Source organism: Alexandromys fortis, unplaced genomic scaffold (assembly GCF_014885135.2).
Source record: "Alexandromys fortis isolate MF-2015 unplaced genomic scaffold, M_Fortis_MF-2015_v1.1 scaffold_143, whole genome shotgun sequence".
In the NCBI taxonomy this organism is placed as follows: domain Eukaryota; kingdom Metazoa; phylum Chordata; class Mammalia; order Rodentia; family Cricetidae; genus Alexandromys; species Alexandromys fortis.
Genome location: NW_026068044.1, coordinates 1,200,850 through 1,228,399, shown reverse-complemented (window position 1 = coordinate 1,228,399; position 27,550 = coordinate 1,200,850). Strand labels below are relative to the sequence as shown.

The window sequence follows — 27,550 nt, the reverse complement described above, 5'->3', positions numbered from 1 at the left end:
TATGAAACTGCATATTTCTGGAAGAAAACTTAGTATTTACTTATCAGTATTCTTGACACAGAGTCAGTATTTGTCATAACAGCTGTATTTTTGTATAATATGTTATATGCCAAATATGATACATGATTCTGTATACTCCTATCAAAATAACAATGATGTTTATGTCATTTATTTGAATTAAAACATAATTACATCATTTCCTCCCATATTTCTCTCTTCAGTATCTCCTATGTCCTCTACTCCCAAACCACTTCCTATTCCTCCCTTACTCCATCTCAAACCCATGTTCTCTTTGTCTTTTTTATTACATACATGCACACATGCACACACACACGCGCGCGCACACACACACACACATATGATTAAATATATGAATACCACATACTGAGATCACTTAGTGTTGCTTGTGTGCACATGATCTGCTGACTTGGCATTTTGTGTTGGATACCAATTAGGGGTTTCATCCCTGGCAGGCCAACCTGCCGCCCGCGCAGGCCAGTTGCTGCGTTTTTTTGTAGGGGTGGGGCCTTGTGCCGATTTTCCCCTTCCACATTCACACGTCTCTTGGTTTTCACTGTTCAGTCCTGTTTAGGCAGTCATGCTTTTGAGGTTTCAGGCGTGTAGCCTCCCTGTGTAGCTAGGAGACACACTCATACCAGATGTCTAGGTCATCTGACTCTTACACTCTTTCTGCTCAGTCCTTCATGATGTTCTCCTGAGCCTTAGGTGCAGACGTTGTGTTAAGATGCAGTCACTGGGACCGGACACTGCATGATGAACTGTTCTCTGTATTTTGACCAGTTGTGGACTTCTGTGATGGTCTCTACATGCTGCAAAGTGAAGCTTCTTTGACGAAGCTATACCCATCAGGCAAAGAAGGCTCATGAACTAGGTGACATTTATTTTTGTGAATAAAATAAAACAACTAATTTCATATAAAATTTAAAAGTAGTTTCAAGGAGATGTCCTATACAGAATTTCAACACCTCATATTTTCATAACTAATGTATTATGAATGATTTTATATTTTATCCAAAGATCACTCTGTGTTCTTTAAAAGCATTTTTTTATTAATCCCAACATTTGCATGTAGCCCTCTTATCATTCACATTAGACACAGACAACAACAAAAAACAAGCCCTAAGGAAATAGTTGAATTTGATAAGATTCACGCAGGGATCAGTATCTGAGTCCAGCTCTGAACACAGTCTGGGCTCAGGGCTCAGGAATAGAGGGTGGTAACTCATATTCATACCCATGAGCCGTGCCACCTTGGAAGTGAAGTCACCTCTGAATCATAGGCAAGATTATGAAGTATAAAATTTATTTTCTTGACCCATATAATAAATAAATTCAGTAACACCATAATTGCAAGCACCCAGTTGGATGGATTTCTAGGTGACTGCATCTCTGTCAGTCGCATCCAGATAAAAAATACAGTGTCATTTCTCAAAAAGCCTTCCTATCCTCCCGTTCAGTTACCTTCTTATAGCTAACATGTATTTTATTTTTGTCTGCATTCAGACCTTAATGGCAAAGAGACTGTATATATTCTTCTGTTTAATTCAGGTCAGCTTCGTTAGAGCCGATACCTCAGCGGTGGGTGACACCCAGGAAAGCTACTGGGCAACTCTTTAGATGCTGTCCTATGTTGAGGGGGTGAGGACAAGTAGTTTCATTGTCTTAGAAAAAGTTGAATTGACATGCAGCTGTTCCAAAGGCCTCTTACGATCCTATTTAGAATTCTAGAATTCTGTAGCCCATGTGGACAAGTGAGGCAGACGCTGACCATTTTAGTGTTGAAGGGGAAATCAGGGCCTCGGATTTATCCCCCTCTAGCTCACCCGCTTGGTCACCAGGAACCCTATGCTGATGAAGTATTTTCTTCTTCATTGTAACTTTTAAACTTCAGTCATTCTCTTGGTCAGACTAGCATATTTCAGTTGGTGACGGGATAGGACCCATGGCTCCATATAGTCATATACCCTACCTAGCTCATGAATCTTTTGATGAAGGCAGTGCCCTAGTCAAAAATAATGTGTTGCATGGTCCACAGGTCCCTGAGAGGGAAATGACCTGAAATCCTCCTTCCTGAGGATCAGCTTTTATGATACCAGGTGGCACCATGCAAGCTTTCAAAGGAGGTAGATAGATAACCATCAGTCCTACACACCGGGACTCTTAAGAATCCCAACAACGCCCAGCATGGAACGATAACCCTAAGGTTGTAGTGTTGTTTGTTTGGTACTCTTTTGACTCTTTAGTCTTTTGACTTGGGGGGGGGGCTATTAATGAGCTTCTAAATAGAACACACACAGGCTTATTCTTAGAGACTAATGCCCAGCCTTAATTTGGCTTGTTTCTTGCCAGCTTTTCTTAACTTAAATTATCCCTCCTATCTTTTGCCTCGGGACTTTTATCTTTCTCTATTCCGGTATACCTTTTCTTTCTTTCTTATTCTGTGGGTGGCTGTGTAGCTGGGTGGCTGGGTGGCTGGGTGGCTGGGTAGCTGGCTCCTGAATTCCTCTCTCTTCCTCTTGTTCCCAGATCTTTTCTTCCCCAGATTTCTCCCCGTATTTATCCCCTCTGCCTGCCAGCCCCGCCTGCCTATTTCTCTCTCCTGTCCTGCTATTGGCCATTTAGTTCTTTCGTAGACAATCAGGTGTTTTAAACACGCACAGTAACACAGCGTTGCAGAGTTAAACAAATGCAGCACAAATGAAAGTAACACACCTTAAAATAGTATGCCCCAACACTGTAGCTGTGGCAAGCACACCTTGGTGGTAACTAATATGTCTCTAATTGGATTTAAGTTTGCTCAATAAGAGAGAAACCATCTCTAGTACTAGAAAACTAAGTCAACTACACAGGGATAGTAAAGTCATGAGTCTTCAAAGTGAACTGACAACCACCACTTCACTAAAGCAGTGTTATTCCTAAATACATTCTCAATAGTTGTCCATATACCCACAGAGAAGGGGAGTCCCCACCCCTCATTAAAGGAACTTCTCTTCGCAACAAATGGAGACCATTATAGAAAACAACAACCAATCAAAATTCAGACTGTGGAGCCAAGTCCCAGTGGCTACATCTACAGTACAATTGTAGAAGAGGGGTCAGAAGGATTGTAAGAGGGAATTTGCTCTGAGATTGTGTCTGCTAGATGTATCAAACACTATAGTCTCATCAAGATTACTGCCTAAACATAAGCCAAGGACAGTAGCAATAGCCATGCTTATGCGGATGGAGGAAAGCCAAGCATGCTCTGGCTGCACACAGAGAAAGAGGCAACCAGGGAATGCTAAGAGCTGGAGACGCAGTCTTCGCTAGGGAAGAAGACACCAGTTGCTTATCCAGTACCAAATGGTCAGCTTGGAAAACATATATATGTGGTAAACAAACTGAGCAAGCGGTATTTATGCATTTAGAAATGTGTGTGTGTATGTGTGTGTGTGTGTGTGTATATATATATATATATATATCCATGTAACAACAATTAATAAAGAAGTGGCCATGAATTTGAAAAAGAGCAAGGAGTATATGGGAGGGTCTGAAGGGAGGAAAGTGAACAGGAAATAATATAATTACTTTATAATCTAAAGATAATTTTCGTTATATTTTATTTTTAAAAAAGAAAACAAACCGTCTTTTGTCATTTTACATATCAATCCCAGTTCCCACTCCCTCCCCTACTCCCATTCCTTGCATTCTCCCTCCACCTCCCGATCCACTCCTCAGAGAGGGTAAGTCACATTGCTTTTGAGAGAGTCCAAGGCCCTCCCTATTTTATCTAGGCTGAGCAAGGTATCCATCCAAAGATAACGGGTTCTAAAAAGCCAGTACAAGCAGGAGGGATAAATCCTGGTGCCAATGTTAGTGGCCCCACAGTCTGCCCCAGCCATACAACTGTCAACCATATTTAGAGGGTCTAGTTTGGGCCTAGGCTGGATTCTTGCCAGTTCGAATGGAGTTGGTGAGCTCCCATTAGCTCAGGTGAGCTGTTTTAGTGGGTGAACCCATCATGGTGTTGACCTCTTTGCTTATATTTCCACTCTTCCCACTCTTTGACTGGACTTTGGGAGTTCAGCCCAGTGCTCTGCTGTGGGTCTCTGGTACACACACACACACACACACACACACACACACACCCTTTATATGGTGGTGGACTTTATAATAGTATAGAGTTTAAAATTACCCTTCATTCTTGAATTCACTGATAATGTAATCATGTATAGACATACAGAATTAAGAAAGGTGATATTCACTTGGCATCTGAAAAAATAACCTATCCCTCACTATGAACTTGCAGATGCCACAAGAGAGCTCTGCCACAGAGATACACCACCTCCTGCCTTCCATTTTTGCTTCATTTATTCCTCCATGTTATCTTGGTTGAATAAGGGGTTCCTGTATATTAATGCGGTGCTTTTGTGTGCCGGGGCAAAGTGGTGGGAGAAGAGCTCATGTCTTGTAGACTCTGACGTGTAAGCGCATACTTATACAAAATACACGCCAATATTTATTGGGCACTGACGTCACTGTTATTTATGTCACCATGCCATTTTTATGGATAAAATGATATAAATAACATGATCATGAGAAAACAAGCAACTCATTTGGCATATTCTCTGCATGTGTTTGTGTGCGTTTTGGGGGATTTCAGAAATAAGAACCAGTCACTGATTGATTTAGTACAGAAGATTTTGGCAAATGATTTGCTATAGCATATCGTGAGAAAATATATTTGTCATGTGATGGATGACTCTTAAGTTCCTGCTGTTGCTTTTCATTCCAGCTACTATATATTATTTATCTTTTAAATTTATTTTCAACATAAATTACATGTTCCTTCCTAAAGGCAAGAGAGTCACGTGGTGTACGGCTCTGTGCTGGTGGAGCACACACTTTGTGACTCCATGGTCGTGGTGTTGCTGGAGATCCTTGCATGGCACATGCAGTCATATATGAGCATGGCTCATAAACTACGAGTCAGTTTCCATTGGGAGGGATCCCACCTGTTCCATAGCGGAGAGCAGCCACTGTATTTCAGCTTGCCAAGTGTTTCATTGCTTTCCTTGAGGAACAGTTGCATGCGAGGGCTTGAAGATTGTAAAAGCCAGAAGAGATGGATGTCTCCAAGGAAACAGCGTGTTCCAAGCATAGCCAGGCTGATGCTCATATGAATTCACAGAGACCTGCACAGGCTCACGCCAGATGGGGTCCCCATATTGAGAGGGGAAGAAGGGGTCGCAATCCTAACCACGAGCTATTCTACAATTGATACCTGCTGAAAAAGGGAAAAATCAGTTTTTGATAGGAGAGTGTCGCTAGGTATGTCTACCATATTGCTGGACAGACCCCATGCCCAGGAGTAGTTGGCCAACATAAAACAAACTCCATGTTTGTTCATTTGTTGTTTTGTGAACTTTTGGTACATTTTATTTTTAGCAATATTTCACCTTACCATTTTGTTTTTATTTGCTCTTTTGTGGTATATGAGACAGACAGACATACATACAGACAGACAGGCACACATGCATACACACACACACACACAGATAGAGATAGGGGTGGATTTGTAGAGAGGAGGAAAAACTTGGAAAACAGACAGTATCTGTTTCCCTTGAGTGTGGGCGTGTGGAGTCATGGAGGTGGCCATGTCTAACTGTGGCAAGAGTGGTAGTTTTGGTCTCTCACTCTTGAACCCATTAGAGAACTGGAAACTTTATTTTTTAATTGTTTTTACTGAGCTATATATTTTTCTCTGCTCCCCTATCTTCTTCCTACCTCCCCTTCTACTCTCTCCTATGATCCCCGTGCTCCCAATTTACTCAGGAGATCCTGTCTTTTTCTACTTTCCATGTAGATTAGATCCATGTATGTCTCTCTTAGGGTCCTCTTTGTTGTCTACGTTCTTTGGGATTGTGAATTATAGGTTGGTTTTTTTCTTTCCTTTATGTCTAAAAGCCACTTATGATATTTGTCTTTCTGGGTCTGGGTTACCTCAGTCAATATGATATTTTATAGATCCACCCATTTTCCCACCAATTTCAAGATGTCATAATTTCTTCCCACTGTGTAGTACTCCATTGTGTAAATATACCACATTTTCCTTATCCATTTTTAGGTCAAGGGGCATTGAGATTGTTTCCAGTTCCTGACTATGACCAACAGTGCTGCTATGAACATAGTTGAGCACATGTCCTTGTGTACGGTTGAGCATCCTTTGGGTGTATACCCGAAAGTGGTATTGCTGGGTCTTGGGGTAGGTTGCTTCCTTCTCCTCTTGGCAACTCAGTCACCTTGTCATTCAGAGCCTAAGCCCCATGGAGAAGACACACAACCGATAATTAAGTGCAGTTCTGCATGAGTATCCAAAATCCAATGCTAGTCATATGAAGGGCCACACTGTGGATATCCTCAGATGACTCCATCCAGGATGACATGGGAAAGAAAAGCCATGTAGCGAAGATCAGCCAGCCCATTATGTATAAGGGACTAAATGGTCATTGTTTCATGTGTTTAATTTATCTTATGCTACACATCCTTCCAGCCACTACTGCCATTAGTTACCTAGTATAATATCACCAATATAAGAGCCACAACGTGACTACAGAATTACATGATTTCGCTGAACTCTTAGTTCTTGGCCAAAGCTTGTCTTCTGTTTATCCCCATTAAAACACCTGCTTTGAGACAACTGCACAACAGATGTTTGTGCACATCTGTTGGGATTGTTTTAGTTTTGTGAATGGGTGAAGTTATTTGTCGAGGGAGCTGAAAATACAACTGATCCTAATCACAATGCTTTGCTCTTTGGGTTGAATCATGTTATTACTGTTTTATTTATGAGGTAATGAACACTAGTAACGGAGAGTCTGCGTAGCAACTCAGTCTACAAATATCAGACCCAAACTCCCATATATTTGCTTATCTGGTGTTCATCTAGATAGAAGTTATTTAACTTAGTTGCATAAAGATAGCATTATTTTACATTTTCAGGAAATACTCATAGATCCTCATAGAAATAGAGCTAAAATTTCCATCTTGGTAAAAACATTGCATATTTCACTTTTTAACTAAATTATGTTTTGTCCATTTTTTTTTTCCTGGTTGGTACAATTTGAATTGCTAACACAGCAAGAAATTTAACTGTTACTCTTCAAGAGCTAGAATTATATAGAGTAAGCCACCTTCTTACACAAAACAACTAGGCCTATGGTTCTAGCATGCAGATTGACTTGGTGCGGTGGGATGTTACAGTTTTAAAGCAAAGATCCTGATGACTGTCAACTCACAGACTTTTTGGTAAGAAACCACAAAACTTGCATTTGGTCCAAACTATCCAAGTAAGATCAGATGGCAGAACTCTCTTGTGTTTGTCAGTGTTCTGTGATTATTATGAACACTGGAGAAAATCATTTTATAAAGAGAAAAAGTTGCTTTTGACTTAGAGCTTTGGGTCAGTGCATGATTAGCCTCACAGCTTTGGGCTTGTTGGGAGGAAGTGTGGGATGGAGCGGGAGCCATTATCTCATTGACAATGACTGTATTCCCCTTTGGGTAATACACTCAATGACTCAGCAACTTCCTGTCAGGCCCTACCTCTCCTTGGCACCAGCTTATGGATGAACTCTTTAGCATATGAGTCTTTGGGGGCATCCAATAACCAAACCAAAGCATGTCTCTCCATCTTTTAGCCAAATTATCTTTACATCATTTCATAAAGTTGCTATTTTATATCTTCTTAGTTTTGACCATTGCAAGGTTTATTCTGATCTCATTACCAGGTGGTCCCCTTGTAGCTTGTATCTGTTGCTTATTTGGTTTGTACTTGAACTACTACAGGCCTATGATAACTGGACTGGTAGCTCGCTCCTGAGCCTGTAGCACAACCATCTCTAGTATTCTGCCTTAAATTTATAATAGAGACTAATAAAGGACATCTGCTAACCAACAGCTTCTCTTCTCACCTGGTGGGAAGATGCTCATCTTTTTCTGGCTGAACAGCCCCTCTGATAGGGGATGTCCTTCTGTATATGTGTTGTTTTTATTGGTTGGTGAATAAAGCCGTTTGGGCCAATGACTTAGCAGAGTAAAGCCAGCAGGAAATCAGAACAGTGAGGGGGAGAGAGAGAGAGGGAGAGGGAGGGAGGGAGAGGGAGGAAGGGAGGGAGGGAGAGAGAGAGAGCGAGCGAGCAGAACCTTTATCGGTGGGTCACAACCTTGTGGCAGTACACAAATTAATAGAAATGAGTTAATGTAAGATATAAGAGTTAGCCAGGAATATGCCCAAGCCACTGGCCAAGCAGTATTATAATTAATATAGTTTCTGTGTGATTATTTGGGTCAGAGCAACTGGGAAATGAGCGAGCAGTCTCCATTACACCCCTCTCCTGACCTCAGTGTTCCCAGTGCACCCCTCAACTACACAGATCTGTTTTACAGATCAAAGCTGTCTTACAACTACAGAAGGCTTCCTAACAAATGGTCAGATATACCACTAGCTCTGATTTTGATCTAAAGAAATATCAAAGGGAATGTCTGATCTTATCCCAAGATTGTTTCCTGAAGGCTTGACATCACACTTGCAAGTCTACAAAGTCTCCTCTTTTAAGCTTTGGCTCTCTGAATTGAGCACCTGAAGTCTGGGTCTCTGTTTTATTCCTGTGATGTTCGTTGATTCTGTCTATTCTAGTCGATGCTTCCTTGGGATCAGGAATAGTTTATTTTTCTATTTACACTTTTTTCTATTCATGTTTTTCATTTTTGTTTATTTGACATTCCAACCACATTCACCCATCTCCCCTCCTCCTACTTCCCCCACCCCTGCCCCAGCCCACCACCATCCACTTTTCTGAAAGGGTAAGGCCTCCCATGGGAAGTCAACAAAGCTTGGCACATTAAGTTACGGCAGGACCAAGCCCCTCCTACTGCATCATTGCTGAGCAAGGCATCCCACCACAGGGAGTGGGCTCCAAAAAGCCAGCTCATGCACCAAGGATAGATTCTGGTCCCACTGCCAGGGGTTCTACAAGAAGACCAAGCTACACAATTGTTGCCCATATGTAGAAGGCTGAGTTGGGTTCCATGCAGGATCCCCAGCTGTTGATCTCGAGTCTGTGAGCTTCCATGAGCTCGGGTAAACTTTTTAATTGATGTGTTTTAGTTGTACATCTTAACGGGAAAGCCTTAGGTTGTGGTTGCTCCTGTCTTCTCAGTTTAAGGCTTTCCCTTATGGTTAGTGAATTTTTTTTAGCCTAGCTTGGATTCCCTGTTAGTGATACCATTAATTCTAGTATTTGAAACCAATTCGTGGGATCCGTCTCTGTCCCAAAATAGTCTTCAAGATCAGCCAGTTAGATGAAGAACAATGAAAGCCACTTTGTATTACATGTGGCAGTGTGATAGTTCAGATGTGAGCTATTGTGTCCTCCTCACATCTGCTTTCATCAGTTTATCCTGTCTAATATCTGTCACCTATCTATCTATTCACCGTCTGTCTGTCTGTCTATCTATCTATCCATCCATTTTTCTCTGTGTCTGTCTTTCTGTCTGTCAATATATCATCTATCATCTATCTGTATCTATCTATCTATCTATCTATCTATCTATCTATCTATCTATCTATCTATCTATCTATCTATCTATCATCTTCTGTCCACTTTCTATTGTCTGTCAACCCCTCCCTGTGTGTGTGTGCTCTCGGAAGTCTGCATATTCGCTAAGAAATATTGAGTGTTTAATATTTTTTCTTTTTTAAATTTTTAATTGACATATACTTACATCATTTATCTATTCCCTCCAAACTTTGCTCTGGCCCCCTTTACTCCCTCTCAAATTCATGGCCTCTTTTTCTTTGGTTATTATTGTGACATACACACATGTATATACGTATATATGCATAAATCCAACCTGCTAAGTCTCTTTAGTGTGGCTTATATCTTTGATTTCAGAGTAATAATAATTGACACAGTTTGACTGCCTACACAAGACACAAATAATGACAGCACCAGTAGACGTAAATATTAAGAGTGAACTCTTGAGAAAATTGCACACGACTCGGCACTAAAATTAAGGAACTGTGGGCTCTTCAGGAGCCTTTACCTAATGCTTCATGGTGACTGTTTATGAGAATCGACCAGATGAAAGCAACATTTCAGGGAAGGTATCATGTGTGTTGTAAGTCCAGAACCAGGATTGGCTCTGCCCTGTCCAAGGTGCTGATGTCAGTGTGGTTTGAATGGTGGTTTATGATTAATACAGAAATGTCCTTTTCCCTTTCCAGCCACTCACTGATCCAAGTGCGGAAGCCTCACCAGCAATTGTTAATGTTTTTCCAACTGTGTGTAATTGAATGCACTTAATCTTAAGCAGAACTCTATTATTCCTGGCTCTTTTATTGTATAATGAAGGAACTGTTCTTCAGCAAGGTTATTCTCTTATTTGCTCAAAGAACTGGTAGGATACAGTTATTTCTATTTTTAGTTTTTTTAATTTCAAATATAATTGCATCATTTTCCTCTTTCCCTTTCCTCCCTTCCACCCCTCCCCTCCCCTGGCCCTTTCCCATGTTCCCATTTCTTCATGAATACAATCACATCTGATCTCTTGTTCTTTAATTGTGTGTGCTCGCACGTGTACATGCATGAGTGTGTGTGCATGTGTGTGTGTGTTCCTAGATATATAAATACAACCTGCTCATTCCATGTAATGTACTTGCATGGATATGATTATGATTCCAGGGCTGGCTAATTGGTATTTCTGTTGTTCTTTTGAGAGCATTGGATGGCATAGAGAAAAGTCATTTTTTTTTCTTTATTCACAAGGTAGAGGATTCCTTACATGATTGGCCTCCGTATGATGTGTGTGTGTAAAGAGCTGGGGGGGGGCATTTTTTTCCTGCAAGAATTTTCAGTGTCTTTGCTACATTTCCCAGGACTTTCTGTAGTTTCCATGTAATGTACTTCCTTTGATTTCAGTTTCTGAAATTTTCCTCTGATATTTTTTTTCTTTGAATAATTTGACTGTGCATGGAATGTGGGTTATATGGTGGAGTATTTTTGCCTCCAGTATTTTAAAGCATATGAAAGGCTCCCAATATTTTAACATGGATAAACTAGCTAATATAAATAACTCAAAGCAAGACCATGAAAAAGTTATGTGGAATAGAGAGCCATACACGGTCTGCTGTAGCTCAGTAGATCTGTCTGAATACGAAAGCAGCATCTCACAGCAGGGGATGCACAGACTTTCGCCCAGGCCTGTGTAATATTTATGTTTGTTGCAGTCAGCTCATGACTTAGATGTTCTATCTTGGACATTACACCCATATCCTTTATTAAAATATCCGTGACCAGATGTTTTTATTTGAAAAAATATTCCAATTTTGATGTATTTTCATGTCAACAGTGGTGATTTTCCTTAAAGTTGGGAACCATGTTGACAGGTGGAACTGACTTTGCGTTGCTTCCATACCTTTCAGCCCCAGGGTAGCCTTGTAGAATATTTTACGTAATTCTGCAGATAAAGATTAATTTCATGACTTGAAATCTTCACTTGTAGCAAAATGTTGGCATCCAAAAAACTCCTAATTTTGAACAGTTTTGCATTTCGGTTTTTCAGTTAGAGAATTTCTGCCTGTGTATAGTTTATTCTAGCTTTCTGCTTTCATCCTGTGTTTTCTTATTGTGTGTCCACGACAGCTCATGTGTGCATGAAATATCCGACCTTTGTTAATGAAATGCTTATTAGGAAAAAATGGTTTCATAGGAAGAAATCCCAAGTTTGTTTGAATATAGCACAAGTATACTTTTAATTATCTAATGATATTAAATGGTATTTTGTATATGTTCACTCATTAATGAAAATATCCCCTATTTTTTTCTGAAAGAAATGAAGGGGACTGGGTGACTATTGGCTACCAAAAAATCCTGTTCCCAGTCTGAAGCTCCCTGTCTTCTCTCCTTCAAGTGCTCTGTGGCTTTGGTGTTTGTCACAGATCCTCCTCACCCAGAACTGACCATCTGCTACTCTCCAGGTCCCAGTCATGAGTGCAGGGCGGGAGGGGGATCGGCAGGCTGAGTTCTCCAGGTTCCAATCATGAATGCAGGGCAGTGGAGGAGTTTTCCTGGGACCGGGGAGATCACCAGGCTGATGACCAGACAACAAATGAGCAACAACTGAATTAAGGAAAAGTGTGTGTGTGTGTGGGGGGGGGGGGCGAGTGCAAAATGAACTAGGGATCAGGAAGGAGAAATGACACCCAGTTATCTTTAGTATTGTGAAGTCTAATTTGCATCTATATAGTTTCTCTAGAGTTTCGTATTGGTCCTGAAAATGATCTGTGGCTTTCTACTAGTAGTGTTTGGCAAGGGAAAAGAGAAAAGGAGAAGGAAGAGAGAAAGTAGGTGGGTGGGGGAACAGGACAGGCTATTTCCTTTAGAAAGATGTAACATTGAAGAGACATATGTGGAGGTTAGGACAAAATTCACCACTTAAAAATGGAAAAAAGTTTCTTTATATAATTAAAACATTCTTCCAAACAAAATTCAGAATTTGCCAGGAGTATAAACGTGGCATGGGAAGGAAGCTTCGTCCTCTGAACTGTTTCAGAGCAGGTGTCGTAGGAGGTTGTCGGCTCTCTACGCGTTGCTTCCTTAGAGAGTGTTTGGTTATCTACATAACTGGCAAGCTTTCTTCTAACGGTGGGTTACACTAAACGTTGTTGGGAAACTGAGTTTACAAAATAAAATAATTGTTTGACCTCAGAGAGAATTGCTTTTATCATGGTCACATCCCGCATCTCTGAACCGTAAGAATTCAGCCTGTATGTCACAAGTCTTAGCAAGTAGCTAATCACGCAGCAGGACCTTTTTGGTTGAACTTCAGCATGCTGTTCACAGACTACAGAGCTATTGCACTTTCTGAGTCTGCGTTAGTGAGTGGCTGTTCATATGTTAAAGGACATATTTTTTGTTTTGTTATTATTGAGACCTTCATACGTGAGCACAGCCTCTACATATCTCCCACCTTCTTTTTCCCCTGGAATTCCTCTTACCCTACATGCTACCTCCCAAATTCATAATCTCTTCCTTAAGTATTGTTGTTATACATATATGCACATGTGTGTATAGATATGCATACATTTATATATAATCCATTGCATCCGTGTAGCTTTATCTCTGTGTACACGTGTCCAGGACTGACCACCTGCGTTTGGACAACCCTGTTGGAACTCATCCCTGGAGGAGATTGAGTCTCCATTTTTCAGCCGGTATTGAGCATCTGTAGTTCTTCATCTGTGAGTGGGATGTATTAATGGACCTCAGATTAAAAAATACATTGTTGTATTGCAACAATAGAACTGGCCAGTGTTTCCAAATCAGCACGGATAGTACCCAGTGTTGGTTAATTTTGGCAATAAATCTTCAATGTGTAATACTTTGAAGGAGAAAAAGACATGGTGGTTTTTTTTTTAAATCGGATATTATGTTGATTCTTGTGGTGCAGGCCTGTTCTTGCTTCGCTGGACACTGAGGTGAAAGACTATCAAGTTCAACTTGGTAAGATCCTGTCTCAAAATAAAAATGTCAAATGAAGACGGGGAACATGGCTCAGTGGTAAAACATGTGACCAGCATGTACGCGAATCTATGTTTAATTTCCAATATTGCAAATAAACAATACGATACTATCCATTGCCGAGCCATAGTAGTAAATATTTCCTATATCTGACATATTCAGCCATTATCTTGCCATATAATCTTAAGTGAAAATGTCCAAGTCCGTGCTTCTGCTGGAGACAAGCACACCTATAAATCTGTGTGAGCCCTATATCAAGGCTGTCCTTCCCTGTAAATATTCTAAATGATGGCTTTTGGAGACAGGGATTTCGGTGTGAGACATAACGAGAAAAGAAGCTAGACTCAATCTACAGTTGGCTACAGAGTTTTCAAGTCATTTTATTTCAAGTCATATCAGTCATTTTAAAGCAACTTTCCTTTGACATTCTCTGATTTGTCAATTTAAATTAAAAATAATTTAAATTAATTCAGGGGTTTTGGATAACAGCTTCAGAAAACGGCACCTTGCAATAGCAAAGTCTTACTGTCCAAAAACAAATTGTGTTTGATGAGACAGTTTCCATCAACATGTCTTTGGGCAAGTCTGTGGGGATACTTCTTTTTTCTTTTTCTTTTTTTATATTTTTTGGTTTTTCGAGACAGGGTTTCTGTGTGGTTTTGGAGCCTGTCCTGGAACTAGCTCTTGTAGACCAGGCTGGTCTCGAACTCACAGAGATCCGCCTGCCTCTGCCTCCCAAGTGCTGGGAGTAAAGGTGTGCGCCACCACGGCCCCGGCGGTGATACTTTCTTGATTGACAGTTGATGTGGGTCGGCCAGTCCTACGGGGAGTTGTGTCTCCCTTCCAGGAGGTGTCCCTAGGTATATAAGAAAGGAGACTGAGCAAACCATAGAGACCAGCCAGTAAGCAGCCTTCCTCAATGATCTCGGCTTTAGTTCCTGCCTATCTTAATTTGCCTTTCCCTGATTATGGAATATAATCTGAAAGTCTGATAAACCATTTTCTTCCTCCTGCCCTCAGTCCCCCAGAACACGTGGGTTTGAAATCTGAATCTGATGGTCATGACTCATTCGATTTGGAAATATTGTTCTACTTTGTCTCCTGTCTGTGAAACAAAATTAACCAGCGCTTCTCTGTCTGCCTCCCATAGTTTTTTTTTTTTTTTTTGAGAGCAAATATATCAACAAGTGCTATTTATTTTGAAAAATGACTTTGTTAAATGAGTATATAGAATTTTGTTAATTTAGATTCTAGCAATAATACTAGAAAGAGAGATACTGTTTCCAAGAGGAGTGTTTTGTTCCGTGATTCAAAATAATTTCCTCATATATAGTAAACTTCATAAGACATACCAAAATGTGAATTAAACTGTGACCTTTTAAACATTTTAATAACTGTAGAAATATTAAATAATAATATTACAGCTAGATTTTTGCATAGTTATCGAATGCTGCGTTAGTGCTTTTTGGATCAAATAGTAACCTAATTCAGCCACTGCTACAAAGAACCCTCAGAGCTATAATCAAGGGCCTTTGCTATTAGATATTGTGAGTGGTAACATTTCTTTCTTTTGTGTGTATAGCGCAGTACATTGTTGGGTGTACCTAGGTGGGGGGGGTGAGGGGATGTGCACACATGTGTGTGTGTGCACATACTTTTGTGCATGCAGACCCCAGAGATCAACCTTGGGTGTAGTTTATCAGGTATTATCTACCTTGTTCTTTGAGATTGCATTGTCCTGGAACTCACAGATTTGGCTAGGCTCACTAGCCATTTTTTTTTTTTAAGAGTATACCACTAGGCATGGCTTTTTATGTGGGTCCCATGAATCAAGTTCTGTCTTCACACTTGCACAGAAACCCTTTGCCAATGGAGTTACCTATTCATCTCTGAGGTTTCTTTTTATTCCAAGAAGCCCTGAGCTTTCCACCATCTTGGTCTAGTTTGTTTCAATCCTGACTCCCAGGCCCCTGCTGCCTGTGTGGTGTGATGATTGCAGGTAAGATGGCTCCCACCTGCTGTGCAGATGCATACTCATGGTAAGGTGTTACCAAGTTCTCTTGTATCTGGTACTTTGCTTTGGATTTTGGTTTTAACTGATAGTCATATACCATGTCCAGCGTGGCTTGATACCTTGACCGGACTTGGTCACACACATACAGAAAAGCTGGGTAAAGTGGGATGTATGTACTCCGAGGGAGTGGCTCCAACTACAGTGAGCAACAACAGGAGCCTCAGAGGTTTATTATGTGCAGCAAATAAGGCACAGGGTCAGCTAGTCTCAGGAGGAGTTTCGCTGTCCGTGAGCACTTACCTGCTTCAAGCAGCAGTGGTTGCTACCATTTGCACACACTGCCAGTGTTCACAATGGGACCAGAGAAAGTTTTACCAATTCTGAGTCTGACTTTTATAGGGAAGGCTTTGCTGGTTTCCCATTGGCCTGAGGCCTTGGTCTTTGACATTGCTGTGACCATATCAAGAATACACATTCTCGGTAGCAGGAGAAGATGGCGGTCTCCACAGGAGTTAAAGTTCCTCAGAATTTTCGCTTGCTGGAAGAACTTGAAGAAGGACAGAAAGGAGTAGGTGATGGTACGGTTAGCTGGGGCCTTGAAGATGATGAAGACATGACACTTACAAGGTGGACAGGCATGATTATTGGGCCACCAAGGACAAACTATGAAAACTGAATATAGAGTCTGAAGGTAGAATGTGGATCTAAATACCCAGACGCTCCTCCGTCCGTTAGATTTGTAACAAAAGTTAATATGAATGGGATCAATAATTCCAGTGGAATGGTGGATGCATGAAGCATACCAGTATTAGCAAAATGGCAAAATTCCTATAGCATTAAAGTTGTCCGCCAAGAGCTAAGACGTCTAATGATGCCCAAAGAAAATATGAAGCTTCCCACAACCACCAGAAGGACAAACGTACAACAACTGATTTTAGTGGATCTCAAACTTGTCTTAAATCAACAACCTTCTACTCATGTTAATGTCTTGGTTAAATATCACCATGCAAAATACCCACCCATTAAGTGAAAGAATTCCAGCTGGTAAACATGAGCTGGACAGTTGTAAGAATATATTTAATATATGTACACCTATTATGTCTTCAGGTAACAGGAGAAGGGCAGCAATTTTTTCTTTCTCTTCTTAAAGCACCGTCATTTAAACATGAGCCTGAAGTATTCAAAATTGAATTCAGGTTTTCAAGACAAAAGCACGGCTAAGGAGCGTCAGATGGCAGTGGAAACCTTTGTCTTTCTGAACAATAAAGTCTCAAGAAGGAAGAGCAGAAATGGCATGCTTTATCCATCGTCCTTAGACTACAGCGAACTGTTTAAAGTAGCAGGTATAATGAGTAGTCACAGTTGTGTTAACTCGAAGCGGTGCGGGTGTGGGTGCTAGATGACTACCTATAGCATCAAAATAGCTTCAGGATTGTTTTGATGCCTGTATTTATAATAAAAAGATGTTTGGGGGTATTGATGAATCTCTGTTAAAAGCTGTTCCCGTTTATTCCATGTAACAGACATGATAAATATTTGTTTGCAGTCTTTGTTTAATAAAACATGCTTAGAGGTTTTAAGCGAAGCAACGAAAAGGAAATAGGTGTTATGGATATGTGATTTCAGATCAAAGTTAGTCTTGAAATGTAAATAAAATGCGGAATGTGTCCTCAAAAAAAAAAAGAATACACATTCTCTCAAAGATTTCTTGGATCCCTAGTCATAGCTAACTTTTTTATTGTATCCAAAAATATCATATTTTTCTTTTACAGAAAGAAAGAAGAAAAAAGTTAATGAAATAAAGGCAAAAATGAGGTTTAAAGATACACACTTCTCTTATAACCCAATCAGTTTGCACACATCAGCTTGGATATTATTGAGCCCTTTTTTTGACTGAATAGATGTTTATGGACTATGGCAAACATTGGTTTAACTCAACCTACAAATGAACTAAAGCTTGGAAACTGTGATTCTTGGCCATGTGGACATGGGTCGTTGACGTCAGTAATGGTGTGTATAGGAGTCAATTTTTTACTTTGTGTCTAATGATCCCTATACTCTGGGATCATTGGTAAGATTTTGCCTTATTTTAAGGATGTAATGTAAGAACTTATTTGTGTTTCTGGGTCTGAGTTACCTCACTCAATATGTTTTTTTTTCTAGATTTATATATTCACTCATAAGTGGCTTTTAGACATAAAGAAAAATCAGCCTGTAGGCCACAACCCCAAAAAAGCTAGACAACAAAGAGGACGCTAAGAGAGACATACATGGATCTACACAGGAAGGAGAAAAAGACAAGATCTCCTTAGTGAATTGGGAGTGTGGGGAAGGATAGAAGGGGAGAGGGGAGGAAAAGAGGGGAATAGAGAAAATGTATACCTCAATAAAAACAATAAAAAATATAAAAGGAAAAAAAAAAGAAGTCATTTGTGTTTGGACTTGTGGACATGGACCTTAGCTGTCTCCATGTAGTAAGCTTTATAGGCATGTACAGACCGAGATGAAGAAAGGCAAATTGTTGTGAGATATTTGCACACTGTAAGAAGATACGTTGCTGCGATTGGTATATTAAAAAGCTGAAGGCCAATAGCTAGGCAGGAGGTATAGGTGAGTCTTCTTGGCAGAGAGGAAGGAGGAGAGGGATCTAGGCATGCATCAGATGCCGAGGAGACATGGAGGGAGTCAGACATGCAGTGTGAAAGAAAGGTAACAAGCCATGAGGCAAAACAGGGAGTAATATAAATGGATTTGTTGTTATTAGAGCTAGTGGGATAGCCTGAGCTAAGGCCAAACTTTCAGAATAAATAAGAAGTCTCTGTTGTTGTTTGTGAGCTGGGGGCTGACAGCAAAGCTGTTTGAACATTTGAAGACAGTATCAACTGTTCCTCAAGAATATTTCTTTAGGATTTTTCCCCCCAGCATTAACAGACATGAGTCAATTAATAAGCCTGTCATTTGTATATATCTTCCTATTTAATATTCCACATAATTCATGAGGTCATTCTCTCAGCATGACGCCACTGAGGAAACTGAACAGAGATGTTAAATAACTTGTATATAATAACATCTCGTGAGTAGAGAAGCAGTGGACGCAGGTGACTGTCCAGAGATGCTGGGGACCAGATGTGTTTCAGGTTACCACACAGAGGGACTTGTTAAAAATGTGGCGTCTACGTCACCTCCTAATGACAGAGTTGGAACCTCTGAGGCGAGGCCAGTGATCTGCTGTACTGAGACTTCTCCCTGATGTAGGTGTGTGCTGAGGTTTCACTTCTCCTCCTCTGGAGTGGTTTCTGGGTCTTCAGATGTAGCCCTCCGCAACCTTCATTGCCAGGAATAATAAAGCCATCCAATCCTGTGGCTTCATTGAGACCTCAGGTGAAGCCTCCATATTAGATTTTTTTCACACTGGAAAAATGTGTTCAAGCCCGATTCCTCACCCTTGAAAGCCGGATGTCATAGTATTTTCCTCCTAAACCTGTTCTGTCTCTTGACCGTCCTACTTGTCCTAGCCCTCGTCACTGGCTTCATTTCATTTATTGTATTTATTTGGTGTGTCTGTTCCATCATGTGGCTGTGGAGGACAGGGGACAACTTTTGGGCATTGGCTCTCTTCCCTCACTAAGTGGGACTCTGGGGACCACACTGAGGTTGTCAGTCTGGGCAGCAGGTGCCTTCACCTGCTCCGTCATCTCTCCAGCCCCTGCTTTCTGTCTAGAGTGTTCCACTTCGTTAGGTCATGACTAGCTTTCAACGCAGCCCCTGACCCTTGAGTTCATTCTTTTGCCTTTTTACTTTCTGCAGTGTCTTCCCTGTTGTTCACACGACTCATGTTGGGGGAGCCTCAGTCATGTGTATGGAAAATCATGGCTTGTGTTCAGCAGGCATTCACTTCCCTAGACTATATTCTGTGTATGTCTCCTGAACTTGCCTCAAGTCCCTCAAATTTAGTAGTGTATGTGCATGAAAGTATGCCAAGGGCATGGTGGTAACCAACATGACACTTTGATTCTCTGCATCCAGATCAGCTTGTCTAAGACACAGACCTTCCCAGAAGCTCCCAGACAACGCCTGCCCATTCGCAGACATGGTAGCAGCAAGTCGAATAACTTTTTCTGCCCCCTTTCTGTAATAATAGCAAGAAAAGAATTGTTCTTTATGTTCCACAGAGGTTAAATTTTCAATACTTTTATAGAACAATTCAGGGCAGCTTCTCCCTAGCTAAAACCAGCATTTATCTTTTGCAATATATCCCTTTTATCTCTAAATGACAAGGACATGGGGCTTCACTGCCTGTGGACGTGGGGCAGGCCTCTCTTCTGATCCCCCCTTGCTGGCATCCTCATTGCCTTTCTCCATCCAAGGCTTTGCTAAGGAGTGCTTTCGGGACCACTCTGAACTTGATGGATCCGGCCTCTTACCTAAGCCAGGCTGTCACTTAGCTTGCTTACATGGTGATTAGGTGGTACTCACACACATTGTTAGGCAGCAAAGGAAAAAAGCATGTCTTGCAAAACACGAGGTACTTACGGAATAACTGGAGAGGTTTTCTTCTCTTCCTCCTCTAATGGCTGTCTCTCTCCATGCCTACCTGCTTTCTACCCGCCTCACTTAAGAAAGCTTGCCTCTATACCTGTAATTTAAAAGAAAAAAGTATTCAGCATCATATACTTTAGGATTAATTGTACTGAGGCAGATTCCTGGCTTTATTTCTAACAGTTTCAACAAAAGATTTCTGTGAGATTTGGGGAATAATGGTTTCCTAGGGCATTATAAAACTGTCAAAATTTAAACCCTTAAAAGCCAGCCCCATTGCTCACAGTGCTGAAGCAGAATTATGGTTTGATCTTAGGAGCCGGGAGGCCAATGTGGGCAAGCTGGGGGGGTGGGTGGGACGGGGGGACGGGACATCATCTCAAATGGCAAGAACCAGAACAAACCAAACAACAACAACAAAAACCAAATATGTGTGTGTATACATATTATCTTTATATATGTATATATATATACATATATATATATACATATATAGCTTTTGTATCTCTATTTGTTACCAGATTAACAATGAACAGATTTTCTTTCAGGCCTTCAATTTTATCACTGTAAAATTAAATGATAATACTTGTTTTGATGGGTGCTTTTTTTTAATTAAATATAATTGACATAAACTAAAAGCACAAAATAAAAATCAAAACAACCAGTGGATATAATTTATTATTTATGTTATTTTAGGAATTTATGTTCATTATAGAGTGTTAAACTCATGTGCAATGTAGACATAATAATTCATTTTAGTGTAATTTTTTTAAAGAAAAATGAAATTTTGCAGTTCGACATTTGAGCTGTCAAGGAATGATTTGAGACAGCCCTTTCTAGTCGTCTTTAAATAGGCCCCATTTGACCTGGCGTGGACTGGATGTCTTAGATGGCTAGACCCAAAGATTCTCCTGTTTTGAGATTTAGTGCCTTGGCCTTGGCCCGATGGACACACAGAAAACAGACCTAACACAGGTGAAAGCAGAAGGACGTCGTTTTCTTTCCATTATGCCCGCTGCAGCGTTTGTGGGGTGGCCCATGTGTTTGTGACGACCCTTTCAAGTCGCATGCCGCGAAAGTCCTCCCGCAGTTTGACTGCTAAGTTATTAGGCATCACTAGCTTGCCACAGGCAGAGGTCGTGAACCGTTCACGCAAAGTGGCGCGGAGCAGGTGTGTGTGCTTTCAGATTCCTCTAGTTGCAGTGACGCTGCTCAGCACAGATGCGTTTCCCAACTTTGCCATAGTTTACTAACTTCTTTGTTAGGGAAAGCAGGAAGTAAACGTTCCAGTGATACCAAGATGCGTTACTGAAGTCTTTGTTTCTGTGTACCTGAAGGAAAGCAGCAGGCACAAGTCGTTGAGCACATTGTGGTTTACATGGACAATGTTTTTGTTTATTCCATGCTTTATGCATGCATGCCTTTCTCCCCATGTCATTTTATATTCTAGATAAGAGTTTACAAATACTTGTTGACTTTAAAGTAATATTTGTATGTATTCATAGTTCCAAAACTTGCCTGGCAAGAATAACACATATTTGAGAATATATACCCTACTTCATATATTCTGCTCCAGGCTCTACTTAAAATTTATACCTTAAGTCATTAAATTTTGAAAACAAAACTACACAGTAAATTAAAATATTGATGAGTGATCTATTAAATAGCCTATTTGACTCTAAAATCTGATTGATACCCCCCCAAAAAAATCTAGAAAAAAATTTAGGCAGCTGTATCTCTAGCTGATTAATTAAATTAAAAGTGCTACAGGCTCCTAAAATATGATAAACTGGGCTGTAAAATAAATTGCCACTTATTCTTTTGTGTCTTAATATTTAGTCTACTAGAAATGTAAATAAAGTCTTTTTTGTTTGTTTGTTTTGTTTTTAGAGACAGGTTTTCTCTGTGTAACAGCCAGCTCTGGCTATCCTTGAAATCACTTTATAGATCAGGCTGGTCTTGAACTCACAGAGATCTGCCTGCTTCTTCTTTCTGAGTGTTGAGATTAAAGGTCTGTGCCACCATCATCCAGCATAAGTGAAGTTATTAATTTTAGTTCTAATAATTTCAGCTTCAAGGCATTGAGCCCTATTGGCCTGTGGCTTATATTTATTATATGGCTCTCTCTGTGTGCAACTAAAGGCGAAGGATAGATCCAAGACAGTGTGGTTGTCGGCTCAGACTACTCTGGGATAATATAAAATATCTCTGTGAATAATTTAAAGTCAGTGTTCCTTCAAATAAAGGGAGCACAGAGACTTAACTAGTAATTTGATACAATTTGTGGCTTCTAAGTACATAGCCCTAATAAATCAGAAATCTAAAGTGTTACTGTGTGGAGAATTTAATAACTCTAAATGGTTTGTCAAGAATGAAAGTCATTAGCTCTCTGCCTCTGTACATTACATGACTATGGAGTCAACCAACTTTGGATAAAAATTCTTGGATAAAAAGTGAATAAACTGAATATGTAAATGTTATGTCTTGCCATGGGGGCTTCATACAGCTATTTGCAAGACATTTTCACTATAGTTGGCACTTTGAATAATCTAAATATGATTTAAATAGGTGTGAATTAGTTATTTGCAGGTGGTTGTTTGGTTTGTTGTTGTTGCTGCTTCTGTTGTTTTAGCTACTTTTATACCCTAATGACAAAACATCATGACCAAGGCAATTTATAAAAGAAAGCGTTTAATTGGGCTTATGGTTTCAGAGGGTCAGAGACCAAGTTGATAGAGCAGAGTCATGGTGGCAAGAACAGCTACATGCTCACATCTGAATCTGCAGGTAGGAAGCAGAGGAAGAGAAATGGGAATGCCCCAGATCTTTTGCACCTCAAGTCCACCCTCAGTGACACACCTCCTCCAACAAAGCCACACCTCCGAATCCGACCCAAACAGTTCCACCAACTGGGACCATCCATTCAAATTCAGCTGTTTTTTTTGGACACACACATATGTATATTATCAGATGATAGTCTAACCAATTTTGTTGAGTCTGTTATTGATTAAGACGATTAACAGCCTATCGTGATGGGAGGTAATTTTTCCCTGTTAATGGGTTGTTTGATGTTAGTAAGAACTTTGTCTAAGGAAATTTAGGCAAAACTATCTGCGAGTAATTACCACATCATACTTCTCCCTTTTCCTCTAGCTACTGTTCTGCCCTTTTATGCTGTTTAAATGATCTTAACCCCAGGTTTTATTTCTGAACTTCTGGTTCTCACTAGAAAAGCCCATTTTCTCACGTGACCCCAGGCACCGATTCTTCACCAAGATCTCACAGCTGTGTGCCAGGGTTAGGACTGTCCTTAGAGTACCTTGTACACAGTTTCAACTCAGTGCCCCATGAATACCTGCCCAGAAACAAGGCCAAAGCCCCTTCCTTCTTAAACGTTAATCTCATTGTCCTCTGATTAGAAATTTGAGATTCCTTCTAAATTCTCCATCCCCGTGTTTCCCATTGATTTCATTCCCTTTGCCTTGCCACGTCTAGACCTCTTGCCCATGGACCCAGCATGACTTGGTCCCTGTGTCAGGACACCTTCTCATTTTAGAGCCCTCTCCCCTCAACTTAATGTTCTCATCTGCTTTGGTATCCATCATTGCTGATCTGGTTCCTCTCCTCAGATGCTCAGTTGGAAAATGGTCCAGCTGCCTGAGCGTTAACACGTGGCGCGCATCACCACCTGATCACTTACAGTCATCCTTATATACTTTCCTTATATGTAGACATAGGCTCTAACAAGTGTACCACTGTACCTTACACTGGCTTTGTGTAAACACCATGGCATTCCCTTCTACAGATCGTGATGGCTACAGTGTCATTGGGTTCTGTATCCTTAGGGAGCCACTTTCATACACACAGGTCATCATTGATCAACACTTTGGTAACTATAATCTCATAGTTGTTTGCACTAACTACATAGACTTCCATCATATTTGCTTTCAGTGACACTTCAGAATCATCATCTGACCAATAATCTGGCCCCCTTTTAACAACAGCAGATAAATTATTTAAATGTGCTCATGTTTATTTTATTTTCACGCGAATACCTCTTACTTCCCAGTTGCACAATGGAAATAATTGTCTCACCCCGAATAAGCTAACTAAACGCCTTGTAGACACAGATTTGTGATCCAGGCTCAGTAAGTGTCCCCTGACTGATTACAGTCACCTGGCTTTCCACTCAGCCTTGCCCCATCATTTCTCCTCTCTGAGCTTATCATCTGTTCCTACTTTTACTGCCATTCCAATGAGCTCTTATGTACTTAGAACACGGTGGGTGTTCAATAAAGATTAAAGAGGAACAGCATATTTCCCATGCCAAGGAAGATCTAGTCTCATTTCCGGGCATGCTAGGAAGGTAGTTTAGTTTTATTTATCCATGAGTATTATTAAGGAAGCAGCTCTCCCTCACTCCAAACACTTGCCCTACAGATTTTTTATATCCTAATTGTTCTTATTATGCTACTTTGATGCCTCACCGTCTCTCTCTCGGTGCCTCATTTCTTCTGTCTTAACTGGCATCTCCTCTTTCCAGCATACTTTCTTGGAATATTTGTTCATTGGTTCCTAAGCCTGCCAGAGAATGTTTTCTCCCAGACAGTCATCATCTGATAGTTCCTAATGACTGCCCATTGGCCCATTCTTTTCAGTGCTGTGCTCTTATGTTATTCCTTTTGTTCTGAGGTCCTGGGAATGTTCCTACCCAGGTTGTCCTTTTCCACCCACATTGACTCTTAGCCAGATCTTTGACCTTGGGGATATTCATTACCTTATCCAGGGACTGATGTAAAAATGCTCAATCACTGTCACCTTTTTTTCTTCCACATATTGCTAATGTAACATTTACTATGATGGACTGCAGCTCTATTTAGTAATTTGCTGTGTCCAGTGGACTATGTGCCTCCTCAAGGGGTTTTTATGTCCCAGAGAGGTCATATCCATCATTGGAGTCACCCCTGGGCACTTATCTGGTCACAAATGCACTTAAATACTTTTGAGGAAATGACCCTTAGCTTTAAAGACACTTCATCTAGCCACAGCACTGTTCTCTTCCTGTCCTTGAGGCTGTTAATATTCTGCCCCTCATTCTGTGTATCACCTCTGCTTCTCTTTGCCTCGAAAGCTTTCATAGGATTTCTTCCGTAGACTGAGAAGTTCCTACCTCTGCCAAAAGGAGAAAACATTTGAACAACAGTATAATATCAGTGTCAATCCGGGGACTATTCATCTGAACTCTTTTCTACATTGCTTTAAAGTTAGTATGGGATTATTCACCACTAATGTTAGAAAAATAAAATGTAAAGTCTAAATTGACTTACTGTTATATTTATGTGCATTTTAGTGCGTATTTTCATAAGTTTATACATGATGAAAACCTTTAGCATATTTCTATTACTGAAACAGCCCACCTTGTGGTTGTGTAAGATATGTATTGCCCATTCTAGTAGCTCTTAATTAGCTCATTTTTTATAAATATTTTGAATTATTTTGTTTATAGTATGGTGCATCCTTCCTTGTCATAGCCAGCCATTCTGTATATCTGTAAACCAGATGTGATGAACAAAAGAAAGGCAGAGAGGACATATCCATCGCTGGATATGGATCACTTATAAAGTGGACAGAGTGGCTGTGTTTCAACAATGCAACTGGCGTTGGAATGAGAAATTAACACCCACGGTGATGTCAGTTTCAGATGAAGATAGATTTTGAGGAAGCTGAGGATGGCATTTTCAGAACAAACTTCCTTGAATATGCCAGCATATACCATATAGTCTCAACATTGCCATAGAAGTGTTTCATTGTCCACTATTACTTCAACATCCTTTGTCTGCTGCCCACTGTCATCTGTGAGGACGTATCTGAAAGTGAAAGGGATAAAACAGTGAAGTCTATTGGTCTAGTTAATGTTAGCGAGTCTAAGTTCTATTTCTGGCTCTGTCTTCCCTTCTTGGCTGCAGTACAGGCTGCCTAAGCTTTCATTATTACTTATTTTATTGCACTGTATTGTTTTTTTAAAGTGATTATTTCCATGGCAACGAGGCACTATTCCAAGCATCAGGGATGGATAACAGGCACAGTGGAGTTGGAAATCAGCAAAGAAGATAAAGAAAATGGAGCAAACAGGGGTAGGGACCATAAGAACTTGAAAGTAAATATATAAGATGAGCCAAGAGATCAGTGGGTATCTTTGCATTTCGTATGTCATTACTGGGAAAGTTTGCTTTCTTCAGGTTTACAGGCTCAGTGATTAAAATAGCAAGGTTTATGCTCTTTTCTTATAGCACAAACCAAAAAGGCTACACTTGTGAAGTCATTCTTACACAGTCCTCCTGGTCTGCCATCTTTAACCTTCAGGGACAGTTTGTTGTTTAAAGGTGGGAGGAAATAGTTATGTCAGTATAAGGAAATGCATCAAGTACTAGATGTGGAGGTCGCCCTAGGTTCAAAGTAAACCCAAACAGATTGCACACTGTTTTTCAGAGAGGAAAGAATAAAGGTCTTTTGATGACGAAGACTTGGATTTGACTATCTGTTAGTTGTTGCTTCTGCTTTGTATTATCCAAGTGGGCTGTGGTGATTCCAAAGAAAATAAAAATAGTTAACAGGTAGGTAATCTTAATCATAAGATCTCAGCTTTCTTGTAGGCACTGATCTTATTTTAATATGTTAATTTCACATTGTAGCTTTCCTGGTAAGAAAGGGATGTTTTGAATTTATAGACAACATTTATCATGAACATTTGGACTTTGAAATGTCTTCTCTTCACCACAAAACAGGGAAAAGTCTTGGATGATAAATTCAAATAGGGCAGACTCCTCGTGTCTTACATTGTATGTATGAACTGACACTGTAGAACACACTTGACTCTGTCATTGGTGTGAACTGACTCTGCAGAACACTTTTGACTCTGTCATTAGTATGAACTGTCACTGTTGAAATAGGAGCGGCGGCGGGGCTGCGTCCCCAACACCCCGGCTGCTTGGCTAGCTTATGCCCGAAATAACAACACACAAACTGTATTCATTTAAAGAACTGCTTGGCCCATACTCTAGCCCTTATAGGCTAATTCTCGCACCTGGACTAGCCCATTTCTAATAATGTGTGTAAGCACCCCAAGGTGCGCTTACCGGGAAGATTCTAGCCTACATCCATCTTCATCGCGTGTGCCTCAGAGAGCAGAGCTATCGCGTCTACCCGGGAGAGCTGAGCATGGCGTCTCTGCTCCAGCAGAGCTGTCGGGTCTGTCCCCGGAAGCAGAGCAGAGTCTGACCTCACTTCCTCTTCCGCCCAGAATTCTATTCTGTTTACTCCTCCCATCTATGTTCCAAGCTGAGGCCAAGCAGTTGGTTTATTATAACTTAACCAATGAAATCAACAGATTGATATATGACACTCCCACATCACT

General features: G+C 40.5%; 1 protein-coding gene and 1 pseudogene across 5 annotated transcripts in view; both read left to right on the top strand.

Moving 5' to 3' along the window:
- Dlgap1 (DLG associated protein 1) overlaps window positions 1-27,550 on the top strand; it is a 672,355-nt gene that overhangs the window by 40,107 nt on the left and 604,698 nt on the right. The window lies entirely within an intron of this gene.
- On the top strand, window positions 16,091-16,604 carry LOC126516035 (ubiquitin-conjugating enzyme E2 variant 2-like; annotated as a pseudogene).